The following is a 21,523-nucleotide window of genomic DNA, read 5'->3' as shown; positions in this document are numbered from 1 at the left end:
CTGCAATGTTTGTGTCTCCAGATCTGGCCCTCCAGCAAGCCCAGCCCCGCGGTGGTGGCCTTTGGGGCTTCTGGGGTGCCAGGACTGCCTGTTTTGTGTCTCCGATCAGCGCCCCCCAGCAGCCCCCACCCCACAAGTGGCTGGCCCTTGGGGTTTGCTGGGGTCCCGGAAGCTCCTGGGGTCCCCATTCCTGCGGGGTTTATGTCTTCTGATCCCCCCAGCAGCCCCAGCACCCGCGATGCCGGGGCTTGGGGGCTGCTGGGTGCTGGGCTCTGTGTGTTTGTGTCTCCCATCTGGCCCCCAGCAGCCCCAAGCACTGCCTGGCCGCTATGGCCATGGCCATCTTTGTTGGGTTAATTTGCATACTCGCCCTGATTGGCTGGTGGGTGTAGAGTGATGACCGATTTTCATGTTTCTCTTTTATTAGTGTAGATTGTTAATCCTAGCAGGAGGATATTTTTTCCATTGCTTTTTAGAGAGAGTAGAAGGGACGTGAGAGAGACACATTGATTGGCTGTCTCCGCACCCCCCCACTGTGGCGGGGATCAGAACCCATAACCTTTCAGTGTGTGGGCTGATGCTCTAATCACTGAGCAGCACTGGCCAGGGCAGGCCCTGGTATTTTTTAATGTGTATTACCTATATCATCTCATTTAATTATTATTATTTTTTTGGTTAATCCTTACCCGAGGATATTTTTCCATTGATTTTTAGAGAGAGTGAAAATGAGGGGAAGAGAGAGAGAGAAACATCAAGGTGAGAGAGACACATCAATTGGTTGCCTCCCACACACACCCCAACCAGGGCTGGGGATCAGTACCGGGGATAGAGCCTGCAGCCAAGGTACATGCCCTTGACTGGAATTGAACCGGTGACCCTTCAGTATGTGGGCTGACACTCTGTCCACTGAGCCAAACTATCTAGGGCTAATTCTTTTTTTTTTTTTAAACAAAGTGCTTTATCTTTTATTCTTGTATCCTTGTGAGAATAACATTTTGACATAAAGTGGGTATATGACTTGTGCAGAACTTACTATAAACCAGAATGAAAACCAGTGCTAAATTCTACATTTCAGCATCTAACCTGATAATCGTTTAATTCTGAAAACAACTTGATGTAGTTTCTCTTAATACTTCTGTTAATATTCATATGAGAACACTGAAGCACAGACAAATGAAGTAACATACCCAAGGTCACAGTAAATAAATGAGTGGGTCAGGCACATGGTGATCTGAATGCAGAATACGATGCAAAAGATCCACAGTATTGGGAAGTCAACTTCACTCTTACCCTGTCCCTCAGCCATCCGCTTCCTCTTGGAGATCATGTCATATCCATGTACAGCAAACAGCCCTCTTCTGTTTAGCACAGAATATGCAATTGTAGTTTTATTTTTTCAAAAATTCCACTGTGTAAAAAGTATTAATATTTTATACCCAATGTAATATACAGATCTTAAATATATAACTTTGATGACTTTTAAAAAATATTTTTATTGATTTCAGAGAGGAAGGGAGAGGGAGAGAGAGAATCATCTATTGGCTCCCTCCTGCACGCCTCCTAGTGGGGATCCAGCCCGCAACCTGGGCATGTGCCCTGACTGGTAATCGAACCGTGGCCTCCTGGTTCTTAGGCTGATGCTCAAACACTGAGCCACACTGGCCGGGCACTTTGATAAATTTTAATAAATGTATACACCATTGTGTCTATCACTCATGCTAAGATATAGAGCATTTCTATCACCCCTAAAAGTTTGTGTCTGTTTCCAGTTTTTACACCAGTCCTCAGAATCCCAAGGCAACCATATTTCTGATTTTTATTATTATAGATTAATTTTACAGGTTCTTGAACTTCATATTAATGAAATCATAAAGCATATGGTCTTTTGTATCTGTCTTCTTTTGCTTAGTGTGATGTTTTTGTGGTTTAGTGATTTTGGTGCCTGTATTTGTAGTTTGTGCTTTTTATTTGAGTAATATTCCTTTGTATGAAAATATCCTCATTTGTTTATCGCTCTTCTATTGATGGACATTTGGGTTGCTTTTATTTTTTGGCTATTCTGACTAAAATCTGAAGATTCTTAGGCATGTCTTTTGTTATTTCTTGTGAGCAAATATTTAGGAGTGGGATTGCTGGGTCATGATATAGATGTGTGTTTAGCTTTTCTAGAAACTGCCAAACAGTTTTCCATACTGGTACCATTTTATACTCCTGCCAGTAATACAGGAGAGTTCCAGTTTCTCCACATCCACATCAGCACTTGGTATTGTCAGTCTTTTTAATTTTAGCCATTCAGGTGGTAGTGGTATCTCACTGTGGTTTTACTTTGTATTTCTCTGGTGAATAAAATGGCAAGCAGCTTTCCATGTGCGTATTGGCCATCTGTGTATCTCTTGTGAAGTGTCAGGTCTTTTGCCCATTTTTTATTGGATTGTTTGTCTTTTTATTATTTATTTTTAGAAGTTCAAAAAAATGTACATTTTGGCCCTGGCCAATGTGGCTCAGTTGTGCTGGGCATCATCCCATGCACTGAAAGGTTGCTGGTTCAATTCCCAGTCAGGGCACATGCCAAGGTTTTGGGCTTGATCCCCTGTGGGGAGGGTGCAGGAGGCAGCTGATTGATGTTTCACTGTCACATCAATGTTTTTCTCTCCCTTTTCCTTCCTCTCTCTAAAAATCAATAAAAATATAAAAAATATATTCTGGTTATGAGTCCTTTATGAGGTATGTGTATGTACATACATATGTAGTGAGGGAGTGGGAAGAAGAGAGGAAGTGAGGGGTGAATATTTTTTCCTGTTTATGGTTTGCCTATTTGTTTCTTTCTTTTTTTTTTTTTTTAAATATATTTTATTGATTTTTTACAGAGAAGAAGGGAGAGGGATAGAGAGTTAGAAACATCGATGAGAGAGATCGATCAGCTGCCTCCTGCACACCCCCCATTGGGGATGTGCCCGCAACCAAGGTACATGCCCTTGACCGGAATCGAACCCGGGACCCTTGAGTCCGCAGGCCGACGCTCTATCCACTGAGCCAAACCGGTTCGGCCTATTTGTTTCTTAATAGTGTGTTGAACAGAAAATTTTAGTTCGGATGAAGTAAAAATATGTCAATATTTTTCTTTTTTTGTACCTTTATAGTGGTAGCGTTTGTATTTAGGTTTATGATTCATCTTTTTCTTTTTAAAGAAGAAACTTCATCTTTTGTTAAAGTTTTGGTACATGTATAACATGTAAAATCATCATAGTCAAGATAGTGTACATATCCATCACCCCCAAAATTTCCTCATGCCACTTTGCGATCACTAACTCCCACCCTTCCCTGCCATTCCACCTGCAAGCAAATACTGATCTGCTTTTATTTATTCTGCTTTTATTTATTTATTTATTTACTTACTTACTTACTTATTTATTTATTTCGGTTAATCCTCACCCAAAGTTATTTTTTTCATTGATTTTTTTTTTAGAGAGAGAGTGGAAGGGGGGGAGAGAAAGAAAGAGAGAGAGATATATTGATGTAAGAGAGAAATATCCATTGGTTGCCTCTTCTATGTAGTCCATCCGGGAACTGAACCCACAGTCTAGCTTTGTGCCCTGACCAGGAATCTAACTGTGACCTTTTGGTGTACAGGACAATGCTTCAATCAACTGAGCCGCACTGGCCAGGGCTGATCTATTTTCTGAATGACCCATCTTGCATGTTTTTAAAAATATGTTTTTATTAATTTCAGAGAGAGGAGGGAAGAGGGAGAGATAGAAACATCAATGAGAGAGAATCATTGATCAGCTGTCTCCGGCATGCCCCCTACTGGGGATCAGGCCTGCAACCTGGGCATGTACCCTGACTAGGAATCTGAACCATGACCTCCTGATTCACGGGTTGATGCTCATCCACTGGGCCACACCAGCTGGGTCAGCTTGAATTATTTTTTAGGTGAGGTAGACTCGGTGCTTTTTTTCTCCACATGGATTATATAATCTTTCTGGCATCATTTGTTGAAAAGACTCTCTTTTCTGCATTAAATTGCATTGGAGGCGTTGTTATAAATTACTTGAAGATGTGTGCATAGGCTTATTTCTGGGCTTTCTGTTATGTTCCATTGGTCTGTTTCTCTATCCTGTGCCAATACGACACTTTGAATTACTGTAACTTAATGGTAAGTCTTGAAATCAGGAGTGTAAGACCTTCACTTTCACTTTTCTACAGAATTTTCTGCAAGTCTTAGAATATGCTTTTCAATTTGTACAAAAATTTTTGCTGAGAGTTTGGTTGGGATTACATTGAATCTATACATTAATTTTAGGATTGAATAATGTCGAGTCTTCTGATATGTGCCCATGGTATGTCTCTCCATTTATTTAAATGTTTAATTTTTTTCAGCAATTCTTTGTAGTTTTCAGTATGATGGTACACTTTTTTCATTCAATATATTTGTAGATATTTGATATTTTTTATGTTTTTTAAAATATTTTTATATTGTTTTTCAACTATTTGTTGTTAATGTACAAAAACACAGTTGGTTAGTGTGTACTGATCACGTATCCTGTAACTTTGCTCAATTCACTTAGTTCTCATAGTGCATTTGTATATTCCTTTGGGTTTTCTATCTATATAATCATTATCTACAAATAAAGACAGTTTTACTTTTTTCCCAATTGTTAAGCCTTTTATTTCTTTTTCTTGCACCGTTGTACTGGCTAGGACCATTGAATAGGAGTGGAGATAATGGGCCTTCAGTGGTTGAGAAAATTGCTTTCTAGTCCTAATGTGTGGAATGTTTTTACCATGAAAGGTGTTGATTTTGTCCATTGCCTTTTCTGCAACTTTTTTCCCCTTCACATATAGAACATTTTAAGGTTCATCTTAAAATTATTGTCCTTCACTAAGAAAGCCCCAGAGCACAGATCTTGTAAAATTCAATCATTAAAATAGTCTATACATCAGGAGTCCCCTAAAACATTAGGTTAAAACAGCCCTGTCAGCCCTAGCTGGTTGCTCAGTGGTCAGAGTGTTGGTCTGCAGACTGAAGGATCTTGGGTTCGATTCTGGTCAAGGCAGGTACCTCGGTTGCAGGCTCCATCCCTGGCCTGTGTGCAGGAGGCAATCAACCGATGTTTCTCTCTCTCTGACTCTCTCTTCTCCTTTCTACTCTCTCTAAAAATCAATGGAAAAATATCTGCTGGTGAGGATTAACAAACAAACAAAATAATAAAACAGCCCTGTCACCCTTCCAACCCCACCAGCTGGAGCCGAGTTTGAAGCTGTGGCTGGTTTTCCAGGGGGAGATGGAGGTGCAGGGCTGGGGCTGCCTCAGCCGTGGAGTCTGGCTGGGCCCCTTGCTGACATTCTGGCCACTGAATCCCACAGGGAGCCTTAGGGTTAGTGTTTGGCAGGAAGAAGCAGGGAGGAATGCAAAGCCCATAAAATGATGGTTCTGGTTTGTGTTGTTCAAGAAATCCCTGGTTCTATTTCCCTGGGTTAGCAGCAGACATTTATGGTTGGATTCATGGTATGTAAGGTTTATATATGCATTTATGTCCCTGTGGCCGCATTGAAGGGAAAGTGTCTTTTTCTGCAACTTTTGAGGTGATCACTTGGTTTCTGTCCTTTATGCTATTGATATATGATGTGTTATATTAATTGATTTACAGGTATTAAAGCAACCTTGCATTCTTAGGATAAATCCCTTTGGTGTAGTGTATAACCCTTTTTTTTAAAAAATATATTTTATTGATTTTTTACAGAGAGGAAGGGAGAGAGATAGAGAGTTAGAAACATCGATGAGAAACACCGATCAGCTGCCTCCTGCACATCTCCCACTGGGGATGTGCCCGCAACCCAGGTACATGCCCTTGACTGGAATCGAACCTGGGACCTTTCAGTCCGCAGACTGATGCTCTATCCACTGAGCCAAACCGGTTTCGGCGTGTATAACCCTTTTTATGTGTGTCCGGACTTGGTTTGCTTGTGTTTTGTTGAGGATTTTTACATCTGTATTCATAAGAGACTAGTGGCCCAGTGCACGGATTCATGCACATTGAAAGGAAATTAATTAGAAGAAAGATTCGTGCAGTAATTACATTACTGCAAAAAATTACATGTCAAAATAGTATCCTATCTAATAAAAGAGAAACATGGTAATTAGCCGTACGACCGCTACCATTCCCATTGGCTAATCACTGAGATATGCAAATTAACCGCCAACAAAGATGGCGGCTAATTTGCATACTGCAGGCAGGATGGGACAGCGCCATCCCGTCTGCCCCTCCGCATCCGGGCCTGCTATCTGTGACCTGGATGGCGGGCGACCCGTGTGTGACCTGACCCAGGGCTGGCCAGCGTGACCACAGTGGTCCGCCCGCAGTCGCCGTCTCCCAACCCGCTCTCCCGCGGCAGATTGGGTCTGGCGGGGCGGCAGTCCACCCACAGTCATGCCCCCAACCCGCTCTCCCTGCCGGCAGATCGGTTCTGGCGGGGCGGGGGTCCGCCCGCAGTCGCCGTCTCCCAACCCGCTCTCCCGCGGCAGATTGGGTCTGGCGGGGCGGCAGTCCACCCACAGTCATGCCCCCAACCCGCTCTCCCGCCGGCAGATCGGTTCTGGCGGGGCGGGGGTCCGCCCGCAGTCGCCGTCTCCCAACCCGCTCTCCCGCGGCAGATTGGGTCTGGCGGGGCGGCAGTCCACCCACAGTCATGCCCCCAACCCGCTCTCCCGCCGGCAGATCGGATCTGGCGGGGCGGTGGTCCGCCCGCAGTCACCGCCCCCCAACCCGCTCTCCGGCCGGGACATCGGGGCTGGCTGCAATTCACCACCAGTCAGGCCCCCAACCGGCCCTCCAGTGTTTGACCTAGGCTTCCGGGGACAGTGTGGCTGTCACCCCAGCTTCCTCATCACAGCTGAGGAAAGGGCAAATAGCAATATTAAAATATTTCCTCTAATGAATTCCCTTTCAATGTGCACGAATTTCGTGCACCGGGCCACTAGTCCTATATAATAAAAGGCTAATATGCAAATAGACCGAATGGCGGAACAACCAAACAACTGGTCGCTATGATGTGTGCTGACCACCAGGGGGCATGCATGGAACATGGTGGGTGTTGGCTGCGACGGAAGAGTGGAGCAGGTGAGTGGGGACGCCAGACCAATGCAGGGCGCTGGTCGCTCTCATCGGGGCAAGCGTCTGGTGGTTACTAAAAAATTCTTTGCTCCTGCACGCTGCAGTCCCGACTGGCATTCACACCCACTGCCAGTGCTGGAGCTGCTGCTTGCACCCGCTTCCAGCACCCGGTGCTGGTCCTGATCGCCCCTGAGGGCTTCTGCACCTCTCCCTGCTTCTGAGGGGCTATCGGGGCAGCAGCCGCCACTCGCACCCACTGCTGGCGCTGGCCCCAATTGCTCCATGCCATCAGCAGGTGCCAGCGGGGCCAGTGCCGTCAGTGCATGGGAGAAGCTGTGGAGGGAGCAGGGCTGCCGGCAGATGGGACTGGGAGTCTCGGCGGGAGGGGCCAGGCAGGGGCGCGGAGAATGGGCCGAGACCCGCCCGCCCCTGTGCCTACAGCAACCTAACGGCCCACAGTTCCTTTCAAGGTGCATGAATTCGTGCACTGGGCCCCTAGTATATAATATCTATATACTAGGGGTTCAACCTCAGAGGTATATTGTGCCAATAATTGTTTTTCAGATATATTTTCTTGACCATGTTGATTTCTGTTATTATCCATTTTAAGGAACTACAATTCAGTGTCAACAAGAACAACCATATTCACGATTGACAATGAAAGATTGAAACACACATGTGTGATTGGTGCCAGCAAGAGCTTTATATGTATTGCGCATTTGCAAGTAAACATTTACTTTTAAATTGCCAGTGTGCATCGTATGTACCACGCATACATAAAAAAGTTCATTTTTTTAATTTAATAATTTTTATAAATATTTAAAAATAAAATATAAAATGTTATATAATTTATTTAGAAATATTATCGAATATTAACGTGGACTGTTTCGATTGACTTGTAAACGTTTTTTTGACCGTGTTTTGTGCTGTTAAGATGCTTGTCATTTGTTAATTCTATACACTTTTCATTTGTTTTATTTGAAGTGTCACAATTTGATGTTTATTTAATAATGTGACAGTGTCACCCCGCACCATTAATGAGCATATTATCAAATAGTATTGAACTTTTTAAAAAAATATATTTTATTGATTTTTTACAGAGAGGAAGGGAGAGGGATAGAGAGTTAGAAACATCCATGAGAGAGAAACATCCACCAGCTGCCTCCTGCACACCCCCTACTGGGGATGTGCCCGCAACCAAGGTACATGCCCTTGACCGGAATTGAACCTGGGACCCTTGAGTCCGCAGGCCGACACTCTATCCACTGAGCAAAACCAGTTAGGGCAGTATTGAACTTTTTGATCAGATTGCCGAAAATGTAAGTGAAAACATCCCATGTGTTGACAGACAGGTGACGTTTCTGTAGTAACCTGACAAATATCAGTGTGACTTCACACTTATATTCTCCTCTCATTCACATCTATAGCATAAAGCATGCCATTCTTTATGCCGGTCGGACGGTTGGATGTATGTATGGTCAGTGCACCAGTGGGGTCCCTCAGCCTGGCCTGCGGGATCGGGCCAAAACCGGCTCTCCAACATCCCCGAAGAGGTCCTGGATTGCGAGAGGGTGCAGGCCAGGCCGAGGGACCCCACCGGTGCACAATCAGGGCCGGGGAGGGATGCGGGAGATTGGCCAGCCAGGGAGGGACTGCAGGAGGGCTCCAGGGCGTGTCTGGCCTGTCTCACCATCCACCAGCAGCAAGCTAACCTACCGGTTGGAGTGTCTAGCCCCTGGTGGTCAGTACACGTCATAGTGAGCGGCTGAGCAGCCTTGGATGACCGGAAACTTAGCATATTAGGCTTTTATTATATAGGATGATACTCTTTTGGTATCAGGGTAACTGGCCCCAGAGAATGAGTTGGGAAGTTCTTCATTGTTTTCGCAGATCACAGTTCTAGGTGGCATCATTGTCCTCAGCCTGAAGCTCTTTCTTTAGTTTCTTTATTTTTAAATTACTTTTTTATCCTTACCTGAGGATATTTTTTCCATTGATTTTTTTTTTAAATATATTTTATTGATTTTTAGAGAATGGAAGGGAGTGGGAGAGACAGAAACACCGATGTGAGAGAGACACATTGATTGGTTGCCTCCTGCATGTCCCCCACTGGGGATGTGCCCGCAACCCAGGTACATGCCCTTGACCGGAATCGAACCTGGGACCTTTCAGTCCGCAGATTACTTTTTTATCCTTACCTGAGGATATTTTTTCCATTGATTTTTATAGAGAATGGAAGGGAGTGGGAGAGACAGAAACACCGATGTGAGAGAGACACATTGATTGGTTGCCTCCTGCATGTCCCCGTCCAGGGCTGGGAGCCTGCAACTGAGTTACTTGCCCTTGACTGGAATCGAATCCTGGGACCCTTCTATCTGCAGGCAGATGCTGTATTTACTGAGCCAAACTGGCTAGGACTTCAGTATTTCTTAAGTTGTGGGTGTGCTGGGTACGGATTCTCTCAGCTTTTGTTTGTCTAGAAATGTCTTTATTTGCCCTTCAGTGTTGAGGGATATTTTTGCTGGTTATAAAATTCTAGGTTGACAGTTGTTTCTTTTAGCCCTTTAAAGAAGTTTCTCTAGCCTGGCCGGCATGGCTCAGTGGTTGAGCGTCGACCTAGGAACCAGGAGGTCATGGGTTCGATTCCCGGTCAAGGGCACATGCCTGGGTTGCAGACTCCATCCCCAGTAGGGGGCGTGCAGGAGGCAGCTGGTCCATGATTCTCATCACGGATGTTTCTGTCTCACTCTCTTTCCCTCTCCCTTCCTCTCTGAAATCAATAAAAAAAATAAATAAATAAATAAAAAATAAAGAAGTTTCTCCATCATCTCCCATAGTGTGTTGTTTCTAGTGAGAAGTCAGTTGTGATTCTTATTGTTCACCTGACATCATTTCCTGCTGTGTTTTAAGATATTTTATTTATTTTTATTAAGTAAGTAAATTCTCTATTTCTATAAACTTTTTTTCTTTTTCAGTTTGATGGTAATTTTCTGAGTTTGGTGTTTTAGTATTTATCCTTCCTGGGATTTACTTCAGTCCTTGGCTCTCTGGGTTGGCGTATGTAATCAACTTTGGAAACTTTTTGGCTGTTGTCTCACTCTCCTTTCCTCTTGGCAGTCCAGTGACATCTATTTTAGATTGTTTGATTTTCTCCCACAGGTGCTGAGCGTGGCTGTATTTTAAAAATTATTTTCTCTCGCTGTTTACATGAGTATATTCTGTATTCATTTTGTTATTAATTCTATCCAGTGACATTTAATTCCAAGTATTATATTTTTAATTTTGGCATTTCCTTTTGGTTCTTTTTTCAAGTTCACAAGTCTCTGCTAATTTTCCACCTGCTCATCCCTTCTGCCCTGTTTTCCCCAAAGTCCTTTAACATATTTATGATGGTGTTTTGAAGTTGTCATCTGTCAGTTGCAACATACGGTCATTTGTGGGTTCTGTAGATTGTTTTTTTCTCTTGATCATGGTTCACATTTTTCTATTTTGCATGTCTAGTAACTTTGTTGTATAATGGACATTGTGGATAGTACATTCTAGAGTCTCTGTTTTAAGTTATCTTCCCTTAAAGAGAATTAAGTTTTGTTATGGCCGGCTGTTAAATTACTGGGAGAGCATCTTGATTCTGTGAAGCTTTTCAAGGGTGGATCTGTTTGGTGTTTGCCCTATGTTTTAGGGCACAGCCCTTAGTTCTGGAACATGGTTTTTACTCCCAAGCCATGGCCCTTCTGGGGTTTTAATGGAAAACCTTTCTAATATGGCAGAACAGAAAATCCAAAATTTGTCGCCCAGTGTTGGACAACTGTTGAAATCTTTTTCATCTCACAACAGCTGCTTTCTGCCTGGTCAGGTGTGTATGGGTTTGTGTGTATCTCTCTCTTTCTCAGCTGTATTGCTTTATTGAGGTATAATTAACCAATAAAATTGTAAGATATTTAAAGTACATCATAATTTTACATACATGTACATACATTGTGAAAGGATTCTTCCCATCTAGTTAATTATATCCATTGCCTCACATAGTTTGTGTGTGTGAGAACATTGAAGTTGTACCCTCTTAGCAAATTTCAGTTATACAACACAGTTTCATCAGCTACAATCCCCATTTGGTCCTCAGACCATATTCATCTCATAGCTGAATGTTCGCACCTTTACCAGCCTCTTTCTACCCCCAACCCCCATCCCTGGCAGCCACTCCCTACTCTGTTTCTATGAGTTTGACTTTTTTTCTATTTGATTTCTTGGCATGTCATCTCACCATGTGCAGCTCAGGAGTCAGCCAAGGATTTGGGAAGAATTTTAATGAAGATTTTGAGGCTTTTCCCCTTTTTGTTGTTGTTAATCCTCACCCAACGTTATTTTCTCCACTGATTTTCAGAGAGAGAGTAGAAGGGAAAGAAGGGGGGGGGGGAGGAGAAACATTAATGTGAGAGAGACAACCCAGATATGTGCCCTTGACTGGGATCGAATTTGTGTGGGTCGGTGCTCTAACCACTGACCAACACCGGCCAGGGTGGGATTTTCCCTTTGTTCAGTTTCCCCTTCAGTTTTTTTTAAAAAATATATTTTATTGATTTTTTACAGAGAGGAAGGGAGAGAGATAGAGAGTTAGAAACATCGATGAGAGAGAAACATCGATCAGCTGCCTCCTGCACGCCCCCCAGTGGGAATGTGCCCGCAACCAAGGTACATGCTCTTGACCGGAATTGAACCTGGGACCCTTGAGTCCGCAGGCCGACGCTCTATCCACTGAGCCAAACCGGTTCGGCTCCCCTTCAGTTTTTAGCCATTCGGTAGCCCTGACCTCTGACATTTTCCCTGCAGTCGTATGCTGTGTAAGCGTGGTCTGACCTAAGCACTGTTGCCCCCGTCTGTGAGCAGTGAGTGTGTGTGTGTGGGGGTGCCCTCAGTGTCGAGCTCATATTTCTTTTCCCTTCTCCCCTTGATTCTGGGGACAGTAAGAGCAGACAGTTCCTTGAGGAAGCTTTGCTGTGAACAGGGATTGGAGAAATGTCTGTGGGGCAGGGTATGTGCGTGTGCACACAGACGGGAGGGCACTGAGATTCCTGCGGGAGAAGCATTGGGAGGTGTGAGGGGAGGGGCCTGCAGCGTGGGGAAGAGGCCATCATAGCAGGAGGGGAGGCAGGGAATAGGAGAGGTCCCAGTTGAGACCTCCTTTTTCTATGGATTCAGGGGGTACGCATGCTGGAGGGTGAAGGAAAGAGCAGAAGGAAGAACAGGGTTGTTAGATTATCTATTGCAGCAGACCATCCAGTGCTGAGCGGCTTAAAACGACCATTTCTGTTTCCGGTCATGAGTCTGTGGGTTGAGCCCAGTTGGGGTTGGGTTCAGCCAGATGGCTCCTCTCCACTTCCGTCTACGATCAGGGCCTTGGCTGGGTGTGCAGGCCTCTGCATGGCCCGTGGGCTTTCACACACTGGTCACCGGAGTCCAAGAGACTGAGGGTGGACGCTGTGAAGCCTCTTGAAGCCGAGGCTCAGAACTGCACCTGGTCCTCATCGTGCCACCTCCGTGGCTGCAGCAGGTCCAGGAGTCCCAGGATGGGCAGGTAGACTCACTTCTCGATGAAAGCGGCTGTACACAATTGTGCTTATCTGACATTTGTCGCAATTGTCTGAAGAGGGAAACTAGCTCCCTCTTGAGGTTTGTGGCCATTAATTTAAAATGAGTGAAACTCAAGCCACTCATTCCTCAGGGAAGCCTTCTCTGACCAACAACACTCACTGGGCACTTCCTGTTTGCCAGGCAGGTGCTGAGCATTTGATAGATTATCTTGTTTCATGTTCGCATTGACCTTGGAGGTATTTACTTTCGTCATCCGCATTTTACAGTCGGGGAGACGGAGACACAGAGAGTTTAAGAAACTTAGGCCAGTAAGTGGTGGGGCTGAGCGTCCAGCCAGGCAGGTGCACCTGGAGTTGAGGCTCAGCCCCCAGGCACTCCACCTTGTAGGAGTCACGTCTTCCCCTCCATGGGCGTCGTGAGAGCTAACGTACCCCAGGCACTCCGGGTCAGGCCTGCTTCCAAGCACAGGACTTGGCCTCAGTCAGTCCTCACACCCACCCTAGGAGGTCAGTATTTTTAGCCCTGTCTGCAGAGAGGCCCCAAGGCACAGGAACTGGGTGGTCTGTCCTCAGCACTGGAAGATAGGATGCTCCGGGCTGTGCGCCTGCCCGCCATCTCCCTCCCAGTGGGCTGCGGTGGAGGCCTGCGGGACCTGTCTTCTCTGCTAGAGGTCAGGCTCTTTGGGGCAGGGCTCTGTTCGTCCATTCTCTCTCCCATGCCCCTGGGCTGCTGGTGGCAGTCACACCTTGTGGAGCTCCTCTTCAGGAATTGACTCCTCTTCTGTCTGTCAGCCCACTGACTGCTTCATTTTTTCTCATTCAGGGTTTATTCACATTTCCTAAAATCCACCCTTTTAAAGTGTATAATTCAGTAACTTTTAGTGTATTTTTACAAGTTTGTGCAGCCATCACCAACTCCAGAATATTTGTCACCCCACAAAGAAACCATGGCTCCATTTGAAGACTGCACCTCTCTCCCCCCAGCCTCATTTCCCCTCGAGCCTGTGAGACCTGCTCTGTCTCTTTCTTGGCTCTGCCGGTGCCTCCCTGCCCCGTGCAGCCAGGGCAGTACCTTCCTGTTATCTCTCTCCACCTTCGTCACTCCTTCTGCACCTGTTTGGATACCTCCCTTTCCTCTTTATCGACTGGGCCAGAATCTGGTGTCATGTGGAGATGGAGAACATGGACTTTGCTGAGCCAACCTGGGTTCAAGTTCTAGAACTGACATTTATTAACCTCATGACCTGGGTCAGTCCCGGGACTTTGCCCTGAGGGCGAGGCTATGGTGAGCTGCCGTTCCCACCGAGCTGCACCGAGCACAGTGTAGCACTCTGGAGTATGTGTCTCTTGTCTGCTGGACTGGGAGGTGTCTTTTCTGTCACCCAGCAGTTCTGTGTCCAAGTGAAGAAAAGCTGGGAAGCACTTGCTGTGCATGAAGGTACATGTCTAGAAGTCCAGGCAGCCTCGCTTGTAATGGTAATAAGTCAGGGACAGCCTGGGAGGCCTCCCAGGGATGCAGTGCCTGCCAGATTCAAATGAAAGCTACCTGTGTCAGTATAGATGATTTCCTAAAATTCAAAGTTGATCTTAAAACACTTGGAGAGCACATGTATGTGTTATAAAAGTATATTCTTTTTTAGAAATATTTTTATTGATTTGAGAGAGGGGGAGAGAGAGAGAGAAACATCAATGATGAGAGAGAGTCACTGATCAGCTGCCTCCTGCACGCCCCCTACTGGGGATCAAGCCCTTGACCGGAATCGAACCTGGGACCCTTCAATCCGCAGGCGGACGCTCTAGCCACTGAGCCAAACAAGCCAGGGCTAAAAGTATATTCTTTTTTATTTTTTAAAATATATTTTATTGATTTTTTACAGAGAGGAAGGGAGAGGGAAAGAGAGTTAGAAACATCGATGAGAGAGAAACATCGACCAGCTGCCTCCTGCACACCCCCCACTGGGGATGTGCCCGCAACCAAGGTACATGCCCTTGACCGGAATCGAACCTGGGACCCTTGAGTCCGCAGGCCGACACTCTATCCACTGAGCCAAACCGGTTAGGGCTAAAAGTATATTCTTAAAACAGTGCATTACTTATAAACACACGGGCAGTGAAAGAATGCAATTATGTTGCTGCAAGTTAATGATTACTTTTAAGAGGAAGGGAATGAAATGGGTGTCAGTTTCTCAATGTATTAGAAATGTGTGGTTTTTAAAAATAGGCATATGTGAACAATTCTTAACATTTATTAAATCTCAATATATGGGTATTTGTCATACTCTTCTGTGGATCTTTTTGTATTTTTAATTTTTTTCATAATTTAAAATAAATAATATTTCAAACCAGATTATTATAATGTGATTTTCTAAAAGATGTGTAAACAGACTTGTGTGAATCCTGAGGAAGGACTCAGGAAAGCTTGATGTGAGTGTTGTGGTTGAGTTTTGGATTGAAGAGCTGGCAGGACTTTGTCAAGTAGGGAGGTGCGAGAAGGGGTGTTCCAGGCAGTGGGGGCCACGTGCAGAGCGTCAGCGATGGGAGACCCTTGGCATGTTTAGGAAGTGGTAAGCGTTGGTGTGGTTAGAGAGAGGGCTGGGGAGGAGGAAACAACCACACTGTGTCCTGTCCCCCTTACAGTGCCCTCGGGGAGAGGCTCACAGGAGAAGGACACTGTGTTCTTTGTCCCCTTTCCCTCTTTCCTGCCTTTTTTGGGATTGAGTATTTTTATGATTCTATTTGGGTCTTTGTCTATCTTTCATGTCTCCATTTAACATGTCTAATCTTTCCTCTAGGTTTTTGAAGATACAGAATACAGTTAGGACAACTGTTTAAATGTTTCTGTTTATTAATTCTGTCATTTGTGTCATTTCTGGGTTAGTTTTGATTGATTTTTCTCTTCATTATAGTTCATGTTTTCTTCCTTGTATGTCTGGTAATTTATTTATTTATTTATTGTGAATCCTCACCCAAAGATATTTTTCCATTGATTTTTTTTTAAGAGAGGGTAGAAGGGAGGAGGAGAGACAGAGAGAAACATTGATGTGAGAGAGATACATCGATTGGTTGCCTCCTGCCTGCGACCTTCATTGACGCTCTATCCACTGAGCCAAACTGCCAAGACACTGAATTTATTGTGTTGGATGCTGGGTATTTTTGTATTTCTATACATATTCGTGACCTTTTTTCTGAGATATGGTTAAATTACTTGGAAACAGTTTGATTCTGGTGGGTCTTACTTTTAAGCTTTGTTAGGTGAGGCCAGAGTAATGTTTAGTCTAGCAGTGGTCGGCAAACCACGGCTCGCAAGCCACATGCGGCTCTTTGGCCCCTTGAGTGTGGCACTTCCACAAAATACCACGTGTGGACGCGCACGTACAGTGCGATTGAAACGTCGTGGCCCATGCGCAGAAGTCGGTATTTTGTGGAAGAGCCACACTCAAGGGGCCAAAGAGCCGCATGTGGCTTGTGAGCCGCAGTTGGCTGACCACTAAGGGAATTACCAGGGTGAGATGAGCCGGAGAATTAGGAAGTTTACACTGTGACTGGGAGGAAGAGTGTCCCTGGCTCCCTGTGAACTCGAGGGTTGTTCCTGGTAGCCCTTTGGTGCTGTGCCTGGCCTGGAGGCTGCCTCAGACGCTGCTGTCAGCACCCAGCTGGAGCCTGCACCTCTGTGCCACTCCCCTCCAGTGCTCTGTCCGAACTGAACGTCAGCGCCTCGGCCTCAAGAGGTGGCTCCACCTGGCTCCTCTGCTGCGCCCAGAGCCACGGTCCTCCCCAGGCAGGGAGCCGGGCAGGGAGAGGGTCCTCTCGTTTCCCTTCTGTCAGGGACGGCTCTTCCTCATTGCCTGGTGTCCGTTTTCTTGAAAACTGTTCCATATATTTTACCCTTTAATTTTTTTTTAGTTGTTGCAGGTGGGAAGGTAAATTTGCTCCCTGTAGCAAAAAGATTAAAAACAGGTTTTAGAATGAAGGTATAAGGTGGCTTTTAAAATAGCCATGGACCTAGGAGAATGCTGACCCCCATTCCGGTGGGAGAGAGAGCAGAGGTGGCCTTTTCTTGGGTGGTCATCAGGGAATTCATGTGTCCAGGGAAGGAAATGCTAAAGACTAGTTCCCAATGGTGAAATCATGACTTTCATGCAAGTACCAAGTGAGCTCCCCAGGCTCCAAGTGTCCATGCTTTTGCCGGAGACGTGGAGTCAGTCAGTTCATTGGGCAGTGCTGGTCGCCTGATTTGGAAATGGTGTGTAGAAGTCACTGTTGGAGATGCTTCTAGACATTGTGATGGATTATCAGTCACCTTGTGACCAGGAATATGCTTTTTTTTTTTTTTTGAGGGGGAGAGAGAAAGGGAAATAGTGGGGCTGAGGGGAGAGAGAAACTTAGTTTTGTTGTTCCACTTATTTGTGCATTCATTGGCTGTTTCTTTTAAAATATATATTTTTTTGTTTATTTCAGAGAGTAAGGAAGAGGAAGAGAGAAAGAGAAAAACATCAGTGATGAGAGAGAATCCTTGATTGGCTGCCTTAAGTTTATAACCTGGGCATGTGCCCTGACTGGGTGGAACTGTGACCTCCTGATTCATAGGTCGACACTCAACCACTGAGCCATTCCAGCCTCATTGGCTGATGCTTGAATGTGCCCTGACCGGGGATTGAACTGGCAACCTTGGTGTATTGGAACGATGTTCTAACCAATTGAGCTACGCAGCCAGGCCAGGAATGTGCATTTCTTGAGGAGATAGTGTAAAGTTACTAGACTGACCCTAGCCGGTTTGGCTCAGTGGATAGAGCGTCGGCTTGTGAACCAAAGGGTCCTGGGTTTGATTCCAGTCAAGGGCACGCAAACAGGCTCCTCCCTGGCCCAGGCCCTGGTTAGGGCTTGTGTAGGAGGCAACTAACCTGTGTGTTTCTCTCACATCAATATTTCTGTCTTTCCCTCTCTTCCACTCTCTCTAAAAATCAATGGAAAAATATCCTCAGGTGAGGATAAAAAATAAATAAATGCATACATAAAGTTACTAAAGTGGACAATTCCATAGAGATCTTCCCACATCTTTGAAATCTGTGTGTGACATTCCAACCATTGAGCTCATTAACCAGACACCGGATTGGGTGTATGCCATCAGCACCAGGCTCTCTAACACAAATAGAGGCAATGGAGTTTTTCATTCCTTCATCCTGAAATGTTCTGATAATTTGAATACTAAGTAAAGATACTGATTTTTGCTTTCCTTTTATCTACCATTTTGGTAATTTACTTGATAAAAGCAGAACTTAAAGTAAGATTTTTCCTTTTTATTTTTCAGGTGAGGCGATTATCAATCTTATACTGAATGAAAAAAATTTTCTTCAAGTTGCATATACTCCAAGAAAAACCCCCAAATGTTTTTATATTTTGCCTGAATACAAAATTTAAACAAGAAGTTTCCACAGAAGGTAGGATGGTTTTCCTTTTTTATTCTGTTTTACTGTATAATTTGTGCAAATATACTGTATAAGTGGAAGTTTAAAGATGGATGACAGCAGAAATTTAATTTTGAAGGGTGTGTATAGTCTATTGTCTTTTGGTTGTTTTTTGATCCTCCTGAGTCTAGTTTTGAGGAGCTGTGTTGTGGAGAGACCAAGTTACTTGGTCTCTCCAAGCTGAAGTGTAATCCAAATAAAATGGGGACAGCCATGCACCTGTAGTGAGGTACACGTGAGCTAGAGCCCTTACACGGTCATGGGTGCCATCCAGAACACACTGTCCATGTGGAGGATGAAAAAGGGAGGGAAGTGTGGCTAAGTGGTTGGGCATCGACCTAAGAACCAGAAGGTCACGGTTTGATTCCTGGTCAGGGCACATGCCTGGATTGTGGGCTCAATCCTGTTGTGGGATGTGCAGGAGGCAGCCAATTCACTCTCATAATTGATGTTTCTCTCTCCCTTCCTCTCTGAAATAAATAAAAATATATTTTGAAAAAAAAAGGGGGGGGAGGGACTCCTGTGTCCAGCAGTATTGGGTGTTCCTAAAAAGCTCTCCCATCGCACTCCAATTAGATGCTGGATAAATCACAGTAAATATGGTTTCTTGTGATCACTTTGGTGCACTAAAAATTAAGATACTGTTCTAAAGGCCAAAAGAGAAAAAAAGGAACAGTGAGCGTTATGATAGTAATCCTTTGTTCCTTGCTGAAGAAAACATAAACCCTCTTTAGAGAAAAGCATACATAGTGTAGGCTTTTATTTAATGTATAAAATAATGGATTTTATACATTACATTTAAGCAAACTTGAACTTACAATCAGAAAACACATACCATTGTGAGGAAGAATTAGCAAAATTAGATGCCCTGAGGCCTGCACATGTTGAATAGTCAGATGCCGTATCCTATATAATAAAAGCCTAATATGCTAAGTATCCGGCTGTTTGTTTGACTGTTTGACCAGTCATTTTGATGTGCACTGACCACCAGGGGGCAGATGCTCCAATTGGTAGGTTAGCTTGCTGCTGGGGTCTGGCCGATCGAGACTGGGCAAGATGGGCTGGACATGCCCTGAAGCCCTCCCATAGTCCCTCCCCGACCCCGATTGTGCACCGGTGGGGGGCTTCTAGTGTATCTCTATATATATAAAACCCTAATATGCAAATAGACTGAATGGTGGAACAACCAAACAACTGGTCGCTATGACGTGCGTTGACCACCAGGGGGTGCACACAGAACATGGTGGGCATCAGCAGCAGGCGGCAGAGCACAGAACATGGCAGGCGTTGGCCGCGGTGGGATGGTGGAACTGGTGAGTGGGGACACCAGACCAAGGCAGGGTGCCGGTTGCTGTCATTGGGGCAAGCCTCTGGTGGTTACTGAAAATTCTTTGCTTTTGCCCGCCATGTTCCCGCCCAGTGCTCTCACCCGCTGCTGGCGATGGCCCTGCTTGCACCCACTGCTGGTGCCAGCCCTAATCGCTCTGTGCAGTCGTGGGTGTGAGCGGGGCCAGTGCCGTCAGCGCGTGGGAGCGGCGACAGCGGGAGCAGGGCTGCTGGCAGACGGGACCAGGGGCCGTGGTGGGAGGGGCCGGGTGGGGGCATGGAGGATGGGCCGAGACACGCCCCTGTGCCCACCACAGCCTCTTGGCCCACAGTTCCTTTCAAGGTGCATGAATTCATGCACTGGGCCCCTAGTATATGAAATATTTGAAGAAATACATATAGAATAAAAATTAGTAATGCAAAACAAAGTATCAAAGTGATCCAAGTAGAACTTTCAGAAATGAAAAAAAGTTGAAATAAAAAACTCAAGGGGGTCAGTGGGAAGGGAAAGGGGCATATGTAATACTTTCAACAATAAAGAATTATTTTAAAAAAAGAAAACTCAATATATGTGGAGTAGACACATTAAACATGGCAGAAGACAGAATTGTGAACTGGAGTATATGAATGAAGAAGTTACACAGTGTGCAGCCTTGAGAGATGGGAGATGGAACATGAGAATAGTAATGTGTGGTAAATGTGTAGTTGGACTCCCAGAATGGAAGCACACTGTGTCCCAAGCAGTATAAATAAAGAAACATATGCCCACGCATTGGAATCGTATAGCATGAAAGACAAAAGGATCTTCAGCTCGCGGTCAGTAGCTTACAATTATTCAGTTGACAACATGTCTCATGAGTATGAGTAGCAGCCATTGAAAGTGGAATAATCCTTCAAAGGGATGCGAGAACATAAATTTCAGTATAGAGAATTGTATATCAGGTATATTTTGCAAGAAAAACAGCAGTGTCTTATGTTGTTTATTAATGTTAGGCTACGGTATTTGGATTGCCTCTGTCCTTCCAGTCCTACCCTATGGAAAGCATCAAAATGGTTGGACTCCAGCAGACTGTGCATTCACTGTGGAGAGCAGGATGGAGTTTCCTCAAACGACTAAAAATGGAACTCCCATTTGACCCAGAAATCCACTTCTAGGAATATATCCCAAGAAATCAAACACCAGTCAGAAAGGATATATGCACCCCTATGTTCATAGCAGCACAATTTACAATAGCTAAGATTTGGAAACAGCCCAAGTGCCATCAGCAGATGAGTGGATTAGGAAACTGTAGTACATCTACACAATGGAATACTACACCGCTGTAAAAAAGAAGGAACTCTTATCATTCGCAGCAGCATGGATGGACCTGGAGAGCATTATGCTAAGTGAAATAAGCCAGTCGGCGAAAGATAAATAACACATGATCTCACTTATTTGTGGAATATAATGAACAACATAAACTGATGAACAAAAATAGTTCCAGAGACAAGCATCGAACAGACTGTCAAACCTCAGAGGGAAGCAGGGGAGGATGGGATGGGGGATAAGAGATCAACCAAAGGACTTGTATGCATGCTTATAAACATAACCAATGACACAGACGGGGGTGAGGGCACGTGCTGGGGAGTGGGAGCGGCTGGGGAGAGGTTACTGGGGGGAAAAGGAGACATATGTAATACTTTAAACAATAAAGAGTTTAAATTTTAAAAAATGTTGGACTCCAAAGAAGAAGAAATAAAAGAATTGACAATATGGTAAGGAAGTTCTAGACCAAAATATAACTAAAAATAATAACCCAGAAAGGTAATTTAATCACAATGGGATGGAATCTGCCTTTGCCCTGAGGGCATTTGATGATCTGGACAAAGTGGGGCTTTGACTTTAGTGGCCTTGTAGGGTATGAACAGTAGTTAAGATCTCAGTCCTCTCAAAGGGAAAGCTTAGAGGAAACCATCCCTGTACTAAATGGGGCGTGGAAGGCTGTATCTGTATCCTCCGAGTTAGGGTGAAGTATAGACATGCCTGCCC

The 21,523-nt window shown here is 44.9% G+C and overlaps 1 protein-coding gene across 1 annotated transcript in view; it reads left to right on the top strand.

Moving 5' to 3' along the window:
• PPP6R2 (protein phosphatase 6 regulatory subunit 2) overlaps positions 1–21,523 on the top strand; it is a 64,269-nt gene that overhangs the window by 2,516 nt on the left and 40,230 nt on the right. The window contains exon 2 of the mRNA XM_023747977.1: positions 18,012–18,141. The gene's annotated coding sequence lies outside the window, so the exon portion shown is untranslated. The remainder of the gene's footprint in view (positions 1–18,011; positions 18,142–21,523) is intronic.

This window comes from Myotis lucifugus, unplaced genomic scaffold, assembly GCF_000147115.1.
Source record: "Myotis lucifugus unplaced genomic scaffold, Myoluc2.0 scaffold_1083, whole genome shotgun sequence".
NCBI lineage: Eukaryota > Metazoa > Chordata > Mammalia > Chiroptera > Vespertilionidae > Myotis > Myotis lucifugus.
Note: the sequence above shows the minus strand (reverse complement) of the source record. Positions and strands in the feature narration are given on the sequence as shown.